The sequence below is a fragment of the Cherax quadricarinatus genome, chromosome 85, assembly GCF_038502225.1.
Source record: "Cherax quadricarinatus isolate ZL_2023a chromosome 85, ASM3850222v1, whole genome shotgun sequence".
In the NCBI taxonomy this organism is placed as follows: Eukaryota; Metazoa; Arthropoda; class Malacostraca; order Decapoda; family Parastacidae; genus Cherax; species Cherax quadricarinatus.
Window position 1 is genome coordinate 12,410,014 of NC_091376.1, and position 21,727 is coordinate 12,431,740.

The following is a 21,727-nucleotide window of genomic DNA, read 5'->3' on the forward strand; positions in this document are numbered from 1 at the left end:
GAGATTCGAAGACTAACCCAAAAGGATTCTTTCAGGTATACAGAAGTAAGATCAGGGACAAGATAGGCCCACTCAAAAGTTCCTCGGGTCAGCTCACTGACAGTGATAAGGAAATGTGTAGAAGTTTTAACACATACTTCCTCTCAGTTTTTACACAGGAGGATACCAGCGATATTCCAGAAATGATAAATTATGTGGAACAGGACGATAATAAACTGTGCACGATTAGGGTCACAAGTGACATGGTCCTTAGGCAAATAGATAAATTAAAACCTAACAAATCCCCAGGCCCTGATGAACTGTATGCAAGGGTTCTAAAGGAATGTAAAGAGGAGCTTAGCAAACCTTTGGCTAATCTTTTCAACATATCACTACAAACTGGCATGGTGCCAGATAAGTGGAAAATGGCAAATGTGATACCTATTTTCAAAGCAGGTGACAGGTACTTAGCTTCAAACTATAGACCAATAAGCCTAACCTCCATAGTGGGAAAATTTATGGAATCAATAATTGCCGAGGCAGTTCGTAGCCACCTTGAAAAGCATAAATTAATCAACGAATCTCAGCATGGTTTTACAAAGGGGCGTTCCTGCCTTACGAATTTGTTAACTTTTTTCACTAAGGTATTTGAGGAGGTAGATCATGGTAATGAATATGATATTGTGTACATGGACTTCAGTAAGGCTTTTGACAGGGTCCCACATCAGAGACTGAGGAAAATTAAGGCACATGGAATAGGAGGAGAAATTTTTTCCTGGATAGAGGCATGGTTGACAAATAGGCAGCAGAGAGTTTGCATAAATGGGGAGAAATCAGAGTGGGGAAGCGTCACGAGCGGTGTTCCACAGGGGTCAGTGTTGGGCCCCCTGCTGTTCACAATCTACATAAACGACATAGATGAGGGCATAAAGAGCGACATCAGCAAGTTTGCTGTTGACACCAAAATAGGCCGTCGAATTCATTCTGACGAGGACATTAGAGCACTCCAGGAAGATTTGAGTAGACTGATGCAGTGGTCGGAGAAGTGGCAGATGCAGTTTAATATAGACAAATGCAAAGTTCTAAATGTTGGACAGGACAATAACCATGCAACATATAAACTAAATAATGTAGATCTTAATATTACGGATTGCGAAAAAGATTTAGGAGTACTGGTTAGCAGTAATCTGAAACCAAGACAACAGTGCATAAGTGTTCGCAATAAAGCTAATAGAATCCTTGGCTTTATATCAAGAAGCATAAATAATAGGAGTCCTCAGGTTGTTCTTCAGCTCTATACATCCTTGGTTAGGCCTCATTTAGATTATGCTGCACAGTTTTGGTCACCGTATTACAGAATGGATATAAATGCTCTGGAAAATGTACAAAGGAGGATGACAAAGTTGATCCCATGTATCAGAAACCTTCCCTATGAGGATAGACTAAGGGCCTTGAATCTTCACTCTCTAGAAAGACGTAGAATTAGGGGGGATATGATTGAGGTGTATAAATGGAAGACAGGAATAAATAAAGGGGATGTAAATAGTGTGCTGAAAATATATAGCCTAGACAGGACTCGCAGCAATGGTTTTAAGTTAGAAAAATTCAGATTCAGGAAGGATATAGGAAAGTACTGGTTTGGTAATAGAGTAGTGGATGAGTGGAACAAACTCCCAAGTACAGTTATAGAGGCCAGAACGTTGTGTAGCTTTAAAAATAGGTTGGATATATACATGAGTGGGTGTGGGTGGGTGTGAGTTGGACCTGATAGCTTGTGCTACCAGGACGGTTGCCGTGTTCCTCCCTTAAGTCAATGTGACCTGACCTGACTAGGTTGGGTGCATTGGCTTAAGCCGGTAGGAGACTTGGACCTGCCTCGCATGGGTCAGTAGGCCTGCTGCAGTGTTCCTTCGTTCTTATGTTCTTATGTTCTTTACCAGTCAGATACAAAGAAGAATGGTGAAGATCAGGAGGAGTTTGAGGTAATCAATCCATCAATCAAGACTGACGAACTGATTACATCGACTCCACTCTGAGGGAATGATCACCTCAAACTCCTTCTGATCTTCACCATTCTTCTTTGAACTGGACTGGTGAAGCCACTGTGTGGCGAAACGTTTCCACAATAAAGATATCCAACTGTTGCACAAGTGTATAAAACATGCTTTACCTTATCTTGACTCACTTAGACAATATATCAAGTCTCGTATATTACATATTCACAGGCAAGCTGTATGGGACGTAGGGGTTACACAGCGAGGGGGAAATATCAGCAAATTAGTTTCGATGCGAGGGGGAAGACACCTTTAATTAATCGAACTAAGAGCCCTTCACCTTGACGGGTCTAAGATTCACAGTATACGTTAAATACGTTGTTATTGTACCACTTGAAAGTTGCAATGTTGGTGGTGGTGGGTCACGAACCCTGGGAGAGAGGATGAGACAAAGACTGGGAATGATGGCTGGTGATGTCAGAGGCAAGGAGGACCAGTGGAGAAGAATGTAGTCACAACTTATAACATCCCACATGGAAGTATCTGGCCACCATCACCACTAGAGAGGCAAGCAGTCACAACTTATCACATCTTACATGGTAGTATCTGTCTGTCTGTCTGTCTGTCTGTCTCTGTCTGTCTGTCTGTCTCTGTCTGTCTGTCTGTCTGTCTGTCTGTCTCTCTCTCTCTCTCTCTCTCTCTCTCTCTCTCTCTCTCTCACACACACACACACACACACACACAATAAACACGTGGGGAAAGAACGCTCCTACAAGTCTAGTAATGGAGAGCTGACTATAACGATAGTGGATATTACTTACCTTATGAAATTACACATAAAGACAAAGAGAATATGCAGAGAAAAGCTTTTACTGGGACAACGTGGTTGACCAGGCAAGCACCAGACGAGCCTGGCCCATGGCCGGGCTCAGAGAGTAGATAAACTCTCGAAACTCTTCAAAGGTATGAAGCTTTACACAGAGAAAAACTTTGTCCCAATACAAGATTAGTATGCAACTTGTCTTAACTTTATACACGTGACAACACACCATTTCCCCCAGCATGCAATTATCTACTTGAATCTGTAAGAATGAAGGTGATCCGCTTATAGTTCCCCCTCACTTGGTGGAAGACTTTCAAGAATACGAGGAGGTTTGACACTATTATATTATATTTTAAATCACTAAACTACTAACTGAAGTCTACAACAAATTGATGATTAAGACTAAACTAAATTAAAGTCTCTCTGAACCATATTCAAAACGCTGGTGTTTGCTTAGGAACCCGTCATTGAGGCTGAACACCGTCTTGTTAGGAATTAAACACGTGTAACACCTGGGTATCTTTTTTGGGAAAAAAAAATGGCTGGCGAAACGTCTTTAAGATACCTGGGTGTTGCACATGTATCCAATTCCTCATTTTGTTGGTGCTGTGTACCAACAAAACGTCGTCGTAAAGCTCCTCTCTTCTACATGCGCGTTATTTGTGTATCGTTCCAGTCACGGTATTGTGCCTTTTTTTGTTACTGTGTACCATTATTGTAATGATATCGCCTGTTACTCAAGTTTCTGGCAAGGTTTCGTATAGTGTGAGCTGTTGGATGCTGCAGATGCTTGATAACCGAGTTCAAGATCAGTAGAGTATGCAAACAAAATTAATGTAAATTGCAAGGTTTTTCTTGGTGTTCATTACTCTTTTACTCATGTCTCAGAGGCTCCCAGCATCACGTGGGTTCAACTCCTTTAAAAGATACATCACGTCACTATATTTACACACGCAGCAGAGACTGGTGGAAGCTGGAGTAACACTAGCTTCCACCAGTCTCTGCTGCAAACGTCGAAGCTTAGAACTATCTAGGACAGGGGCCCCCAATCTGTGGCCCTCGGGCCACATGTGCTCCTTCTAGGAAATGGATTCGGCCCTCACATGAAATTATGAATTCACTTTTATGTAAGTCCCACACTGCATAGTGTCAACATAACCATGCGGCCCTCATCACACATTTGACCATTAAATGTGGTCCACTTATGTAGGAAAGTTGAGGACCACTGATCTAGGGTATACTACCATCCCTCTGGGATCAGCTGATACGTGGTGCCTACGTTGAGAGTGCGTGCTGCTAATACCAAATAGCCTGACTGATCAGCCATCACCTAGATGGCCTATCCTGGAACTGGACGTACGGTTGACATCTCCGCAGAACAGCCTAGATGACAGATCAAAGTATGCAGAGAACAAGACGACCCTCAAAACTGACCCCTACATCACCTCGTTACACCAAAATAACAACTTAGAATTCGTAGTATCTAACAATATTCACAAGGATGCCCTAAACAGCACCTGGGGATTAGTAGGTAATTAAGGTTGATTCGAGAAAGGAAAAGGTAATTAATGCCTAGGACGATGAGGTCATCAAATTGGAGTTCTCCGGACTGAAACTACTTTCAAGGAAGAATTTAACTAGGTTGGTGACGTATCACGTGTAGTGAGAGAGAGAGAGAGAGAGAGAGAGAGAGAGAGAGAGAGAGAGAGAGAGAGAGAGAGAGAGAGAGAGAGAGAGAGAGAGAGAGAGAGAGAGAGAGAGAGATTGCAATTTACAAAGAGGTAATTGCTAGGAAACCTCGAGGTAGTATTTATAATTAATTGTCCACGACATATTGTTTACCGAGGATCCCTGAGTTAGCGTTTTTCAAGCAAGACCAAAATGGCACCGTGTTAAACAACAGTGTGTGACTCTTGTACACTCGTGTTTCTTGCTTCCTACTGTTGTATAGTCATGTTTCTTGCTTCCTACTGTTGTATAGTCGTGTTTCTTGCTTCCTACTGTTGTATAGTCATGTTTCTTGCTTCCTACTGTTGTATAGTCATGTTTCTTGCTTCCTACTGTTGTATAGTCGTGTTTCTTGCTTCCTACTGTTGTATAGTCGTGTTTCTTGCTTCCTACTGTTGTATAGTCGTGTTTCTTGCTTCCTACTGTTGTATAGTCATGTTTCTTGCTTCCTACTGTTGTACAGTCATGTTTCTTGCTTCCTACTGTTGTATAGTCATGTTTCTTGCTTCCTACTGTTGTACAGTCATGTTTCTTGGTATCTACTGTTGTATAGTCATGTTTTTCTCGTTTCCTACTGTTGTACAACCATGTTAATTGTTACCTACTGTTATATGGTCATGTTTCTTGCTTCCTAGATGACACTCATCACCTCACTGTCTCAAATCAACTGTGAACCAGGAAAGGAAATGTTACAGGAATACCAACAATTAAGTAAGACACAAGACAGTAAACACAAGTGTATGTTGAATGTAGGCGAAATATTTTCTCAGTAAAATGACAAAAAACTGCGTAATATATCTTACTGAGATGCTTGTTGGTATTTTATTCCACTGTCATCCACCTATCATCCACACACAGGACACACCGTCATCCACACACAGGACACACCGTCATCCACACATCATCCACACACAGGACACACCGTCATCCACACACAGGACACACCGTCATCCACACATCATCCACACACAGGACACACCGTCATCCACACACAGGACACACCGTCATCCACACACAGGACACACCGTCATCCACACATCATCCACACACAGGACACACCGTCATCCACACACAGGACACACCGTCATCCACACATCATCCACACACAGGACACACCGTCATCCACACACAGGACACACCGCCATCCACACACAGGACACACCGCCATCCACTCATCATCCACACACAGGACACACCGTCATCCACACACAGGACACACCGCCATCCACACACAGGACACACTCTCATCCACTCATCATCCACACACAGGACACACCGTCATCCACACACAGGACACACTCTCATCCACTCATCATCCACACACAGGACACACCGTCATCCACACACAGGACACACCGCCATCCACACACAGGACACACCGCCATCCACACACAGGACACACCGCCATCCACTCATCATCCACACACAGGACACACCGTCATCCACACACAGGACACACCGTCATCCAAACACAGGACACACCGTCATCCACACATAGGACACACTCTCATCCACTCATCATCCACACACAGGACACCGTCATCCACACACAGGACACACCGTCATCCACACAGAGGACACACCGTCATCCACACACAGGACACACCGTCATCCACACACAGGACACACCGTCATCCACACACAGGACACACCGTCATCCACACACAGGACACACTCATCCACTCATCATCCACACACAGGACACACCGTCATCCACACACAGGACACACCGTCATCCACACACAGGACACACCGTCATCCACACACAGGACACACTCTCATCCACTCATCATCCACACACAGGACACACCGTCATCCAATCCACACACAGGACACACCGTCATCCACACACAGGACACACCGTCATCCACACACAGGACACACACTCATCCACACACAGGACACACACTCATCCACTCATCATCCACACACAGGACACACTCATCCACTCATCATCCACACACAGGACACACCGTCATCCACACACAGGACACACCGTCATCCACACACAGGAGACACACTCATCCACTCATCATCCACACACAGGTCACACCGTCATCCACACACAGGACAAACCGTCATCCACACACAGGACACACCGTCATCCACACACAGGACACACCGTCATCCACACACAGGACACACTCTCATCCACTCATCATCCACACACAGGACACACCGTCATCCACACACAGGACGCACCGTCATACAATCACTAACAATTCATAAACGAATCTACTCCTACCTCATCTCCCAAAACATACTCAACCCCTGCCAATTTGGATTCAGGCCTAATAAAAATACTAATGATGCTATTATACACATGCTAGAACATATATACACTGCAATAGAGAAAAAAGAAGTCCCACTGGGGATCTTCATTGACTTACGTAAAGCTTTTGATACAGTTGACCATGACTTGTTCCACGTAAAATTGTCACACTATGGTATAAGAGGGCACTCCCTCAACTACCTCAAGTCTTACCTCAGCAACAGAAGCCAATATGTGTACGCTAATGGGGCAAGCTCTTCCGCACAACCAATTACAGTTGGTGTCCCACAGGGAAGTGTCCTTGGCCCTCTTCTCTTTCTCCTATACATAAATGACCTACCAAATGCTTCGCAATTACTCAAACCCACACTTTTTGCAGATGACACCACATACGTCTTCTCTCACCCGAGCCCAGTCACGCTAGCCAATACTGTAAACACCGAACTACAGAAAATATCTACCTGGATGAGGACTAACAAACTTACACTAAACATTGACAAAACCTACTTCATTCAGTTTGGTAGCAGAGCTACAGATGTACCTCTTAACATAACGATAAACGGATCACCTATCACAAAGCTAACAGAGGGAAAATTCTTAGGAATCCACCTCGATAATAGACTCAAATTTCATACACATATACAACAAATTTCTAAGAAAATTTCCAAGACTGCAGGCATACTATCGAAGATACGGTACAATACTATCGAAGATACGGTACAATATGGTAGAGCAATTAATTGCTCTACCATATTGTATTACTTTTGTCACTACCACTACTACTACTACTACTACCACTAGTGAACATCGAAATGGTACCTCACTAGTATTACACCTCACTCTGAGCCTTTATATACCCTCTGTGTCCATGTATTGTTTGTAATGGCTTGATAAAGCTCCTGGAGAGCGAAACGTTGCCACAATAAATGTCACATTAGTTGCACTTGTGTCCTTTTACTTTACATATTGTCGGTAATTCTACCAACTTTATTACATATGGTACTATGTTCCACAGTCAGCCCTCCTGGCCCTTTATCACTCTCTTATTTACCTCTATCTCACCTATGGAATTTGTGCATGGGGCTCAACAACAACTAACCATCTCAGACCACTAATTACCCAACAAAAGGCTGCAGTTAGAATGATAACAAATTCTCACTACAGGCAGCACACTCCACCAATATTCAAAACACTCAACCTACTCACCATACAAAACATCCATACTTATTATTGCACTTATTACATACATAGAACACTTAACTCTGATATTAACCCTCCCCTCAAACATCTCCTTGCCAACCTCAACAGAACACATGACCATAACACAAGGCACAGATCACTCTTTGATGTTCCTCGTGTCCATCGCACGCTATGCAAAAACTCAATGCACATAAAAGGCCCTAAAATCTGGAATTCATTACCTTTAAATATAAAAGAAACACTACCTGTTTATAAATTCAAGTCTCTTCTCAAAGTTCACTTACTCACTCAAAACCAAATAAATACTGAATAACTGAACCATATAAATTGTATATCCTAAATGTTACTCACATTATATCACACAAATGTTAAACCTAACTTTTTTTTTTTTTAAATACACTACCTAACAGAATACTCCATTCTATGCATGCAATGCATGCAAGCATAGGACCTGTCTTTGTAATACTCATTTGTATTTTATAGTTATCTGTTTACAATAATGTTTTATCACTGATTTCATCATTGCTTAGTTAATCTTAAGTTAATTTTAAGCCAGCCCGTAATGCTATGCATATAAGTGGCTTTGGCATGCTGCTCTTACCTGTATTTTTTGTACCTCTGTTTGTATGCTAAATTTCTAAATAAATAAATAAATAAATAAATAAATAAATTCACCGTCATACAATCACTAACAATTATATAAGTCGTAAATATTCATCTGTTATCTTAAGATAAACTTGGCATCCCTCTCTCATCATGAAGAAAAGTTATCTGTGCTACAATTACCCTACTTAATTATTTGAAGGTGTGAACGTGGTTATAAGTGTAAAGTGTAGTGGTGAGATGATGGAGCGGTAATGTGTGTGCGTCACACCTCCAGCTAAACACTCAGCAGAATTAAGTATTATTACTGCAATTTTGAGATTATATCCCCGTATCACTGACTCCCTCACCTCTCCCTTCCCTTCCTCCGTCCTCCTTCCCTCACCTCTCCCTTCCCTTCCTCCGTCCTCCTTCCCTCACCTCTCCCTTCCCTTCCTTCGTCCTCCTTCCCTCACCTCTCCCTTCCCTTCCTCCGTCCTCCTTCCCTTACTTTAAAGGAAGAGAATTACATACAAAGTCCAGTTTATTGAATCTACCACCATTATCACCAACACCACCAAACTTCAATTACCCTCATAATTCCCTCCCCCAAATGCTACCATCATTACCACCGCCACACCAACCACCATCACTACCATCCCCCAACACGTAATGACAAGCTTCTCCACACGTAACATTTAAAACACACTGACGTAAGCAGTCAAATTCTTCAAGGGTAATCTCGCGGCTTTTATATATAAATTAAGTGATCAGCTAAGACAAGTACAAACAACAAGCACTCATCTGACATTAATATCATTACCAGACAGTGGAAGAAGAGGTAATCAGTCCCTTAGCCTAAGTGTTTACCACCTTAAGAATACATAGGCACAATACCGTGACTGAAACAATACACAGATAACCCGCATATAGGAGAGAGAAGCTTATGACAACGTTTCGGTCCGACTTGGACCATTTACAGTCACATATACTGGCTTTCTCACCTTCGTGCTTTAGTGTGACTTGCAAATGGTCCAAGTCGGACCGAAACGTCTTCATAAGCTTCTCTCTCTTGGGTACGAGTTATTTGTGTATTGTTTTACCACTTCGGGTGACTAATTACCTCGTCTTCTACTGTTTCCACTCTCATCTTCAAATAACCTCAGTATTAAACTGATAGAGCAACTGGTGGGCGAAACGTCTTCAGAATAAAGATACCCAGGTGTTGCATGTGTCTTATTTATCAACTTGTCGGTACTGTATACAATTAAAGCACCAATCGAGCGTCCATCATATAAAACCAGTGTCAATTTTTCTTCTCTGAGGAATAACTTAACGTACTGGTTCATTCAGAGTCAATAAAGTTGTTATATGTGACCTGTATACAAATCATGAAGGTTGTTTCTCCTACCAACTGCTGCTTCATTATATAAACATTAACACTTTGCCAATACCTGTGATTATGCAGCTGACAAGGACGAGTAAACATGTGTGTTTGTGGATCTCAGGTCAGGGATCCATTTTCCCTCCTTCACCCACACTGCCACCCTCAATACCTGGTGGCATTCTTCACCTTTTAAGGCAGGAGAGACTGCACAGCTGGACAACGTACATAGGGCCTTCAGCCCTAGTATAAATTCAGTCAGGCAACTGAGCTACTGGGGGCGCCTGAGTCGCTTAAAATGTATTTCGTGGAACGTAGGCGAGACAGATACATCATAATTTACACCTGTAAAATCCTGGAGAGACTGGTCCCAGACCTGAACACTGAAATCACTCCACGTGAAAGCAAGAAACTTAGTAAACGATGCAAAATACATCTAATGAAAAGTAGAGCGATGGGTACACTAAGGGTCCAGGGAGGTGGGTAAACCCAAATCTCTTATTATGTGATGTGTGTTCCGAGTTCCTCTACTCTCATAACCCGGCCTGAGGCCAGACTTAATCAGGGTGTTACTACCAGTTACCTCAGCAAGCCTACACAATCATCACAATCCAACTTATAACCAGTACAGAGGACAATCACCGTGGTTTCGCACAGAATTACACACACACACACACACACACACACACACACACACACACACACACACAACGTGCTTCAATGGCCACTCGTCGTGGCCAAACATTTCCTCATGTCTTAATGTGTGTATACGTATATGTGTGGGTTTCGATAACCGGCGGGTAATACCATACTAGGTGAACCAGAATCACACAAGGTGAATACCGCCTCACTCCAGGTCAAGTGTCACCTCTCTTCTGAATAAAACCTTGGCTAATCACCAAACAGCCACACCCCCTTCCCTTCACCTCAACACACTCTTGTCTGTCTTAAAGAGTTTCCAGCGGTAAGTAAGCTTAGTTAGTTACAATGTCTTGTTATTGCCGGACAGAGAACCGAATATGCTAAGTCAATATGGAGTGGCCAGGTCGACAACCGGTACCCAGGTCAGTGAACCCATCATCATCTGAATTCTTGGAGCCCAAAAAAGGAGCTGAAGCTGATCTATGAATACCTGAACGTCAACGGTTGAACTGACACCAATTGCTATTATGTTGATGGGGAAGCGTTAAAACCGTGTGGATCACCTGAAAATGGGAAGTTACCAGGTTTAGCTGCCATAATGAGAAACAACACACACAAGATGAGGAATTAGACATACATGAAACACCTGCTTGACGAAACGTCTTCAGATAGATACCAAAGTGCTACATGTGTCTATTTCCTTAATCAGGTTTAATTCAAGGAACGAGTACCTCCCATTTCTTGGATCAAGAGCCCTTCAACAGTATGTAGGCACGGTCTTGTAGGACAAGGTGTAGTATCCAGCACGCTGGTACACTAACCAGTTTCCACATGTAAAAATATCGTCGCAAGTGGCTGCAGGTGTTCTAGGTTTACGTTTGTGGCTGCAGGTGTTCTAGGTTTATGTTTCTGGATCAAATGTGATCACTGAGGTGGTGTGAGGCGGTGCAACAAGTGTGATGGCTACTGAGGTGGTGTGAGGCGGTGCAACAAGTGTGATGGCTACTGAGGTGGTGTGAGGCGGTGCAACAAGTGTGACCGCTGTTGAGGTGGTGTGAGGCGGTGCAACAAGTGTGACCGCTACTGAGGTGGTGTGAGGCGGTGCAACAAGTGTGACCGCTACTGAGGTGGTGTGAGGCGGTGCAACAAGTGTGACCGCTGTTGAGGTGGTGTGAGGCGGTGCAACAAGTGTGACCGCTACTGAGGTGGTGTGAGGCGGTGCAACAAGTGTAAAAATTGTACTTGGGTGATAAATACAATTGTATCTGGGCGGTTACTCGACGTTTTGGCGCTCATTCTGAGGGAAACAGCAGCACGAATGTGTGAGAAACTGTAGACATGGCGAGACTAACACACACAAACTCTCTAAGTTTCCCCCTACGTGAAGCTTAACCAAGTACACACCTTAATTACCGAAATGTGTTGGTAATCAAGTACTGAAGTACTGTACGTGTGTTTTAACTCGACAACCCCGATGCAAACAAGTCACTGACTTTATTGAGTTATTCTAGGTAATTTACACATGTTATACTATGTATGATAATTGTATTTACGTTTATCTGTACCTAAATAAACTTACTAACTTGTCACCATTGTGGCAAGTTAGTAAATGTGTCATACTAACTTGTCACCATTGTGGCAAGTTAGTAAATGTGTCATACTAACTTGTCACCATTGTGGCAAGTTAGTAAATGTGTCATAGTAACTTGTCACCATTGTGGCAAGTTAGTAAATGTGTCATAGTAACTTGTCACCATTGTGGCAAGTTAGTAAATGTGTCATACTAACTTGTCACCATTGTGGCAAGTTAGTAAATGTGTCATAGTAACTTGTCACCATTGTGACAAGTTAGTAAATGTGTCATACTAACTTGTCACCATTGTGGCAAGTTAGTAAATGTGTCATACTAACTTGTCACCATTGTGGCAAGTTAGTAAATGTGTCATACTAACTTGTCACCATTGTGGCAAGTTAGTAAATGTGTCATACTAACTTGTCACCATTGTGGCAAGTTAGTAAATGTGTCATACTAACTTGTCACCATTGTGACAAGTTAGTAAATGTGTCATACTAACTTGTCACCATTGTGGCAAGTTAGTAAATGTGTCATACTAACTTGTCACCATTGTGGCAAGTTAGTAAATGTGTCATACTAACTTGTCACCATTGTGGCAAGTTAGTATGACACATTTCAAGAGGTTGCATTGTGATTATTCCTTATAAAATAAACTCTAGACCTGCTTGACGTATTTCAAGTATTGGGTAACAGGTAAATTAAAGAAATATAACAAATACTCTGAACGTGTATAGACGCGTGAAGAATTGTTTGTTTACCTTTATAACCAGTGGTGGGTGGAGGTTCCAGCAGTGGTGGGTGGAGGTTCCAGCAGTGGTGGGTGGAGGTTCCAGCAGTGGTGGGTGGAGGTTCCAGCAGTGGTGGGTGGAGGTTCCAGCAGTGGTGGGTGGAGGTTCCAGCAGTGGTGGGTGGAGGTTCCAGCAGTGGTGGGTGGAGGTTCCAGCAGTGGTGGGTGGAGGTTCCAGCAGTGGTGAGTGGAGGTTCCAGCAATAACTACCTTAACTGGGGTGGTAAGCCTCCCCCATAAGGATTTATTAAATCCATTTGCAACAGCCACACCTGGACCACCAGTAGTTTCTCCAGTGGTTCATAAGTCCAGCATCTTCCACAGGGATACTCCTGGCAGAATCACCAGAGATGAGTCTATCACCAGGTCAAGGTAGACATGTACGCATTTCACCACAGTGGCTTTCTTGTCGCATCTCCACCACCATCTGTTGACCCTCCCTTCCTCCAACAATGTCATCCCTCCCACAATTATACACCCTCTCATTTATTCCACCTGAAAACGGTAATACGTATCTTACTGAAGTAAGTGTCTGCTCACATTTACACTTCACTCAACCGCAGTAAACAATATGATAATGGTGGAATAACTGTAGATACTATTGTAGCTCAATGCAGATAAATCTGCAGTTAGGTGGTTACCATGTGTTATGTAGCCAGCAGGATGGAAGACAACCATCCAGGGAACTAATACCCTCATGTCATATAACTGAAACATAGCTAGTAGACTGGTAGACACAGCCTTCCTGGGAGCCACTACCCTCCTGTTAACAAGTGTGACAAATTGCAATATAACAAGATATCAGTTACATAAAAAAACAGTCAGTTAAGACAATATACCTTGCTATAACTTCCTATCTTATTACACGTATTACGTTCAACAAAGGGTAGAAGACTTTATCTAGTTTTTATCGTCAAACTGAACAGGAAACTTAGTTGACGAGTGCAATTTAGTGCTGTCTCACTATGATCTATCAATACCTGTGGATAAACTTCCCTCTTGATCGCCTGATCATACAGACTTGCTACTTGAGACACGAAGAATTACCCGCTCGTCACAGTCCAGTTAACTTGCATCACCATCTTGTCTTCTAGGTGTCATTATATTAATGAAGAAGTACTCAACCCGTAAGGAACATACAGCTCCTAGGGAAGTGGAGTAGCTCCAGTTTGCTAGGTCAAAAGCTCTTAACTGGAGTAGTAGCAATAACTACAGCAACAGTACGAGCAGCAACAATAAAACAATAGCAGCAGCAGTAGTAGCAGTAGTAGCAGTAGCAGCAACAGCAGCAGAAGGAAAAGGAATAATCAGTATCAGGACCCCACTGGAAATAAGTCACTTTGTCTGCCTTTTTTGGGGAGTAATCCTAGGTAATTCACACTATGTATGATAATTGTACTCACGTGTATCGGTGCTTAAATAAACTTAGTACGAACAAGAGCATCAGAATCAGCAACAGAAGGTGTGTACTACAAGGCAAGGATGATCAAACAGTGAAGGACGTGTGCAGTGTGAGGAAGGTAGTGGAAAGCTTCTTCCGCTATACAAGGATGGAAAGAGAGAGCACCCACCCTTCCACATGACCACTCTCAAGAATACAAACATGCCTCAGCAACCACGTACCACACATATATAATGCCTGTGTGCCTCTCGCATAACTGTAACCGGTTTCCAGGTCTTGGGCCGTGGCCAGGTTTTTTTTTATCTGGGCAACCAGACTGTTGATGCTAACGACCCTTAGGTCCCCTAAGATATACCTTCCATGAGTTTTGAGTTTTTTTTTTTTTTACTTGCACACCCTGGCTAGGCTCGTCTGCTCTTGGTCTGGTTAACTAGGCTGTGCTGCTGGCGGCCCGCTGGTCCACATACGCATCACAGCCTGGTTGATCTGGCACTTGGTGAAGATACTTGTCCCGCTTCCTCTTGAAGACTTATACACTTGTCCCAGCAGTGTTTCTAATATTTTCTGATAAAAAGTTGAATAATCTGTAACCACGGATGTTGATACAATGTTCTCTTATTATGCCCACGGCTCTCCTACTTTTCACTGGGTTTATTTTACACTTCCCCAATTCCTCATTCTAGGATGTTGTTATGGCAGCGTGAAGATTTGAGACTAGGCCCTCAAGTGCTCTCCTTCTCTATATTAACATCACAACCAGGTTGATCAGATACCTTCATAAAAAAGTGACTTGTTTTATCTTAAAAACCTCTTCTTTACTTCGGGTAATATTTTCTGAAGCGGCCATTACAAGCCCAACAGCAGCTGTTACACAACACTGTTTTCTAATATTTCAAGGCTGCGTGTGAAGTATATCCAGCCACGGTTCTTAAGTTGAATGTACTTCAAGCAAATATGGAGAGCATTTGGTAGGATTAACCTGCGAGCAACAGGCAATACAGCCGCTGCAACTATGTAACTCAACCCTTGAAGCAGAGGATATGGGATATAGGCAAGAGAAGGGGAAAAGAAAGGAGGGAGGGAAGGTGTGTGTTTACGAGGGAGACGAACAGGAAGTTCACACACCAGTGTGGGGGGTGAGAAGGGATGGGGAAGGGAGAGGAGGGGGAGGGCAATAAGAGGGAAGAGGGAACGTGAGGAAGTGTTGGAAATTAATTACAGAGAACTAAGATCAAGAGGTCATGGAGTGGTTTATTCAAGAAAAAGCTTGACTTGTGCACGTTAAGCACTCACTCACAGCCTAATACATACCACTAAAATTAAAATTATTTACACACAAAAAAAATTTGAGTTACAAAAGAATAACCCTTGTGAGTTAAACCCATCAAACGGGATAATTTAAACTCATCAGGGACTGTGAGTTGAGAAGTTAGTATACAATACCAACAAACTGTGGTTAACCACACATCAACAAACACTTGGAATATTTTATTAAGGATAAGTTTTGTTCCTGGGATCTTGTTCACCTCAAATATTTACAAATTTTAATTTAACATAAGAACATAAGAACATAAGAACGAAGGAACACTGCAGAAGGCCTACTGGCCCATGCGAGGCAGGTCCAAGTCCCTACCGGCTTAAGCCAATGCACCCAACCTAGTCAGGTCAGGTCAGGTCACATTGAGTTAAGGGAGGAACACGGCAACCGACCTGTTAGCACAAGCTATCAGGTCTAACTCACACCCACCCACATCTACTCATGTATTTATCCAACCTATTTTTAAAGCTACACAACGTTCTGGCCTCTATAACGGTACTTGGGAGTTTGTTCCACTCATCCACAACTCTATTACCAAACCAGTACTTTCCTATATCCCTCCTGAATCTGAATTTTTCCAACTTAAAACCATTGCTGCGAGTCCTGTCTAGGCTAGATATTTTCAGCACACTATTTACATCCCCTTTATTTATTCCTGTCTTCCACTTATAAACCTCAATCATATCCCCCCTAATTCTACGTCTTTCTAGAGAGTGCAGTTTCAGGGCCCTTAGTCTATCCTCATAGGGAAGGTTTCTGATACATGGGATCATCTTTGTCATCCTCCTTTGTACATTTTCCAGAGAATTTATATCCATTCTGTAATACGGTGACCAAAACTGTGCAGCATAATCTAAATGAGGCCTAACCAAGGATGTATAGAGTTGAAGAACAACCTGAGGACTCCTATTATTTATGCTTCTTGATATGAAGCCAAGGATTCTATTAGCTTTATTGCGAACACTTATGCACTGTTGTCTTGGTTTCAGATTACTGCTAACCAGAACTCCCAAATCTTTTTCGCAATCCGTAATATTAAGATCTACATTATTTAGTTTATATGTGGCATGGTTATTGTCCTGTCCAACATTTAGAACTTTGCATTTGTCTATATTGAACTGCATCTGCCACTTCTCCGACCACTGCATCAGTCTATTCAAATCTTCCTGGAGTGCTCGAATGTCCTCGTCAGAATGAATTCGACGGCCTATTTTGGTGTCATCGGCAAACTTGCCGATGTCGCTCTTTATGCCCTCATCTATGTCGTTTATGTAGATTGTGAACAGCAGGGGGCCCAACACTGACCCCTGTGGAACACCGCTCGTGACGCTTCCCCACTCTGATTTCTCCCCATTTATGCAAACTCTCTGCTGCCTATTTGTCAACCATGCCTCTATCCAGGAAAAAATTTCTCCTCCTATTCCATGTGCTTTAATTTTCCTCAATAGTCTCTGATGTGGGACCCTGTCAAAAGCCTTACTGAAGTCCATATACACAATATCATATTCATTACCATGATCTACCTCCTCAAATACCTTAGTGAAAAAAGTTAATAAATTCGTAAGGCAGGAACGCCCCTTTGTAAAACCATGCTGAGATTCGTTGATTAATTTATGCTTTTCAAGGTGGCTACGAACTGCCTCGGCAATTATTGATTCCATAAATTTTCCCACTATGGAGGTTAGGCTTATTGGTCTATAGTTCGAAGCTAAGGACCTGTCACCTGTTTTGAAAATAGGTATCACATTTGCCATTTTCCACTTATCTGGCACCATGCCAGTTTGTAGTGATATGTTGAAAAGATTAGCCAAAGGTGTGCTAAGCTCCTCTTTACATTCCTTTAGAACCCTTGCATACAGTTCATCAGGGCCTGGGGATTTGTTAGGTTTTAATTTATCTATTTGCCTAAGGACCATGTCACTTGTGACCCTAATCGTGCACAGTTTATTATCGTCCTGTTCTACATAATTTATCATTACTGGAATATCGCTGGTATCCTCCTGTGTAAAAACTGAGAGGAAGTATGTGTTAAAAATTCTACACATTTCCTTATCACTGTCAGTGAGCTGACCCGAGGAACTTTTGAGTGGGCCTATCTTGTCCCTGATCTTACTTCTGTATACCTGAAAGAATCCTTTTGGGTTAGTCTTCGATTCTCTTGCAACTTTAACCTCATAATCTCTTTTTGCTTTTCTAATTCCCTTTTTTATTTCTCTCTTTAACTGAATATATCGATTTCTTAATTGCCCCTCTCCTCTTTTGATTTGCCTATATATGCCTCTCTTTTGACCAATCAGATATTTTAATCTATTGTTCATCCATTTAGGATCATTTTTGTTTGATCTGATTTCCCTATTTGGAACATAATTTGACTGAGCAGCTAGAACTATGCCCTGGAAAGCATCATATCGGCAACCATCACCACCTACCTGACCCCTAGTCAGGTCATTCCAGTTCAGCCCACCTAAGTAATTTTTCAGTCCTATGAAATCAGCCAAGCGAAAGTCAGGGACGGAGACTTGATTGCCATTATTAGGGGAATTCCATGATATGTTAAAACTGAGTGATTTGTGATCACTCTCCCCAAGCTCATCATTAACCTCAAGATTATTAATTAGTGTTTCCCTACTGGCAAGAACCAAGTCAAGGAGGTTATTTCCCCTAGTTGGCTCTGTCACAAACTGTTTTAAAAAACAATCCTGGATCGTATCAAGAAAGTCACCCGACTCTAAATTTCCTGTCAAATTGCTCCAGTCAATCTGTCTATAGTTGAAATCTCCCATTAGCACAACATTTTCGTATGTAGATGCCTTACGAATTTCGTCCCATAGAAGTTTACTGCACTCCCTATCAAGATTTGGGGCCCTGTAAATCACACCCAAAATTAGTTTTTCTCGGCCCTCGAGAAGCTGTAACCAAACAGATTCAGTGGCTGACGCTTCTAATTTAATATCTTGTCTAACACAACAATTTAAATTGTCTCTGACATACATCGCTACTCCACCACCTTTCCTGTTGACCCTGTCAGTGTGGAATAATTTATAGCCTTGTATGTGACATTCAGAGGGCATCTCTCTATCTTTCAGATTGAGCCAGGTCTCTGTTATAATTTATCATAATATAAGTTGTGGTTGTAATTGTGGTTGGTTGTAATTATTGTGGTTGGTTGTAACTGTTGTGGTTGGAAGCAGTGGCTTCTTGTAATTGTTGTGGTTGGATGCAGTGGCTGGTTGTAAATGTTGTGGTTGGATGCAGTGACTTCTTGTAATTGTTGTGGTTGGATGCAGTGGCTGGTTGTAACTGTTGTGGTTGGAAGCAGTGGCTTGTTGTAATTGTTGTGGTTGGATGCAGTGGCTGGTTGTAAATGTTGTGGTTGGATGCAGTGACTTCTTGTAATTGTTGTGGTTGGATGCAGTGGCTGGTTGTAATTGTTGTGGTTGGATGCAGTGACTTGTTGTAATTGTTGTGGTTGGATGCAGTGGCTGGTTGTAAATGTTGTGGTTGGATGCAGTGGCTGGTTGTAAATGTTGTGGTTGGATGCAGTGGCTGGTTGTAAATGTTGTGGTTGGATGCAGTGGTTGGTTGTAATTGTTGTAGTTGGATGCAGTGGTTGGTTGTAATTGTTGTGGTTGGAAGCAGTGGCTTGTTGTAATTGTTGTGGTTGGATGCAGTGGCTGGTTGTAATTGTTGTGGTTAGTTGTAATTGTTGTGGTTGGAAGCAGTGGCTTGTAACTGTTGTGGTTGGATGCAGTGGCTGGTTGTAATTGTTGTGGTTGGTTGCAACTGTTGTGGTTGGAAGCAGTGGCTTGAAATTGTTGTGGTTGGATGCAGTGGCTGGTTGTAATTGTTGTGGTTGGATGCAGTGGCGTGTTGTAATTGTTGTGGTTGGTTGTAATTGTTGTGGTTGGATGCAGTGGCGTGTTGTAATTGTTGTGGTTGGTTGCAATTGTTGTGGTTGGAAGCAGTGGCTTGTAATTGTTGTGGTTGGATGCAGTGGCTGGTTGTAATTGTTGTGGTTGGTTGTAATTGTTGTGGTTGGAAGCAGTGGCTTGTAATTGTTGTGGTTGATGCAGTGGCTGGTTGTAATTGTTGTGGTTAGATGCAGTGGCTTGTAATTGTTGTGGTTGGTTGTAATTGTTGTGGTTGGAAGCAGTGGCTTGTTGTAATTGTTGTGGTTGGAAGCAGTGGCTGGTTGTAATTGTTGTGGTTGGTTGTAATTGTTGTGGTTGGAAGCAGTGGCTTGTAATTGTTGTGGTTGGATGCAGTGGCTGGTTGTAATTGTTGTGGTTGGTTGTAATTGTTGTGGTTGGTTGTAATTGTTGTGGTTGGTTGTAATTATTGTGGTTGGTTGTAACTGTTATGGTTGGAAGCAGTGGCTTGTAATTGTTGTGGTTAGATGCAGTGGCTGGTTGTAATTGTTGTGGTTGGTTGTAATTGTTGTGGTTTCATAATTAGCATGAGCTCTGCATAAATTATTTTCACTCTCTGTAGCTCAGTAATTCAATCTAGTCACTGATTTGTTTGTGAGGTTCATAGCTCTTGGGTCGCGTCTCTTGAACTGTGTTATCAGGTATTAATGATATATTTAGTTGATCCTCACACTCCCTGGTTAGAAAGACTGAAGCACACACAGGTTTCAATCCTGTCCATCTTGTTCACTGGAAAGGTGAGAATATGATGGAGTGAGAATATGATGATAATTCCTGTCAGGAATTCTCCTATTAATCACACACATCATTTCACTGTTATAAAAGACGGTGAACTGTGAGACGGACTAAGGTATCTTAAACAGTGACATCCTGACATAGTTATCTACCGCGCTCACTGGCTCCCTCTTTCTGTTTGCCAGAAAAAAATTTTTATAGCCGTTATATTTTTTTTCGTTGTGGTATATTATACTTGGTTATTTTTATGAGCAGAAGAACTTAATAAACCGTAGGTGAGAAACACATATAAATGTTTATGGAGTTTAAGAGAATGGGTTGAGTGGAGAGTTACTCAGAGTAGTGTACTACAGGGTAAGTGTACTACAGGGTTGGTAAATTACAAGGTTTGTACACTACAGGGTAAGTGTACTACGAGGGTGGTACAATACAGGGTTGGTACACTACAAGTACACTAAAATACATAACAAACTAAGATAACATAATGTTTTAACATGTTAAATAAGAGTAATTAACAACTTCCAGTCGGCTGCCTTAATGAAAGACCAGAAATTAAAACTAATTTTAAATGTGTATTTAAGTGTTTTTTTCCACTTATACGAGCTGAATGAACCACCAAGTTTAGCGCTTCACATAAATACCCTAAGATGCCAGTGACAGGTTTCAGGGTACTTCTACCCTCACAGCCAGGCTGGAAATAATACTTGGATGTTAGGTTTGTAAATATTATATTCTATATAGTCAAAGATACACAAATGCACTATAATGTGATCCATCACTGATATACAAATATACTATAATGTAATCCTATATTGGCACAGATGCAGTATATGATCAGCTGAGGCTGCATTTGTGCCTATTTCACCCTCATGTGGGTATTCTGTAATATTTACTTTTCATTGTATATAGGAGATATATAGTGTGTTGAAGAGTAAGGTGTATATATGTATGTTCTCAGAGAGTTGAGTGGCGGTGGAGCAAGTGAGAGTGGTGCAGCGCCCCACCCCAGACAAGGTCAGCCCTCTCCACCTCTAGCAAGAGTAGGTGGGCAGGATCACTGCGGCGGAAGGTGCAGAGGGTAGCGGAAGCCTCCGTCCAGCACCAACATGAGGGTAAGAGCCCACAGCAGCCAGGAGAGCGGCCAGGGGCGCCCTCACACCACCTAGTGCCGCCATCATACGCCGCCTTCGTCAGCAGCAAGTGCAGCAGCAGGAGCCAGAGTCTGAGTGGTCATCCTGAGTGTGTACTTGCCTGAAACCCTGCCTTCAGAAGACAACTTTGGAGTGTGGTGCTGATATTGCCTCTCCTCCAGTGTTGCAGCCTCTTACAATGGTAGACAACCCGATGTACGCCCGCAACCATGACCTTATGGTGAG

The 21,727-nt window shown here is 42.4% G+C and overlaps 1 long non-coding RNA gene across 2 annotated transcripts in view; it reads left to right on the plus strand.

Moving 5' to 3' along the window:
• LOC128703163 (uncharacterized) overlaps positions 1–21,465 on the plus strand; it is a 113,444-nt gene extending 91,979 nt beyond the window's left edge. For both annotated transcript variants that reach the window (XR_011394414.1, XR_011394415.1), the window contains exon 3: positions 21,310–21,465. This is a non-coding gene — a long non-coding RNA (uncharacterized lncRNA). The remainder of the gene's footprint in view (positions 1–21,309) is intronic.
• Positions 21,466–21,727: the final 262 nt, after the last annotated feature.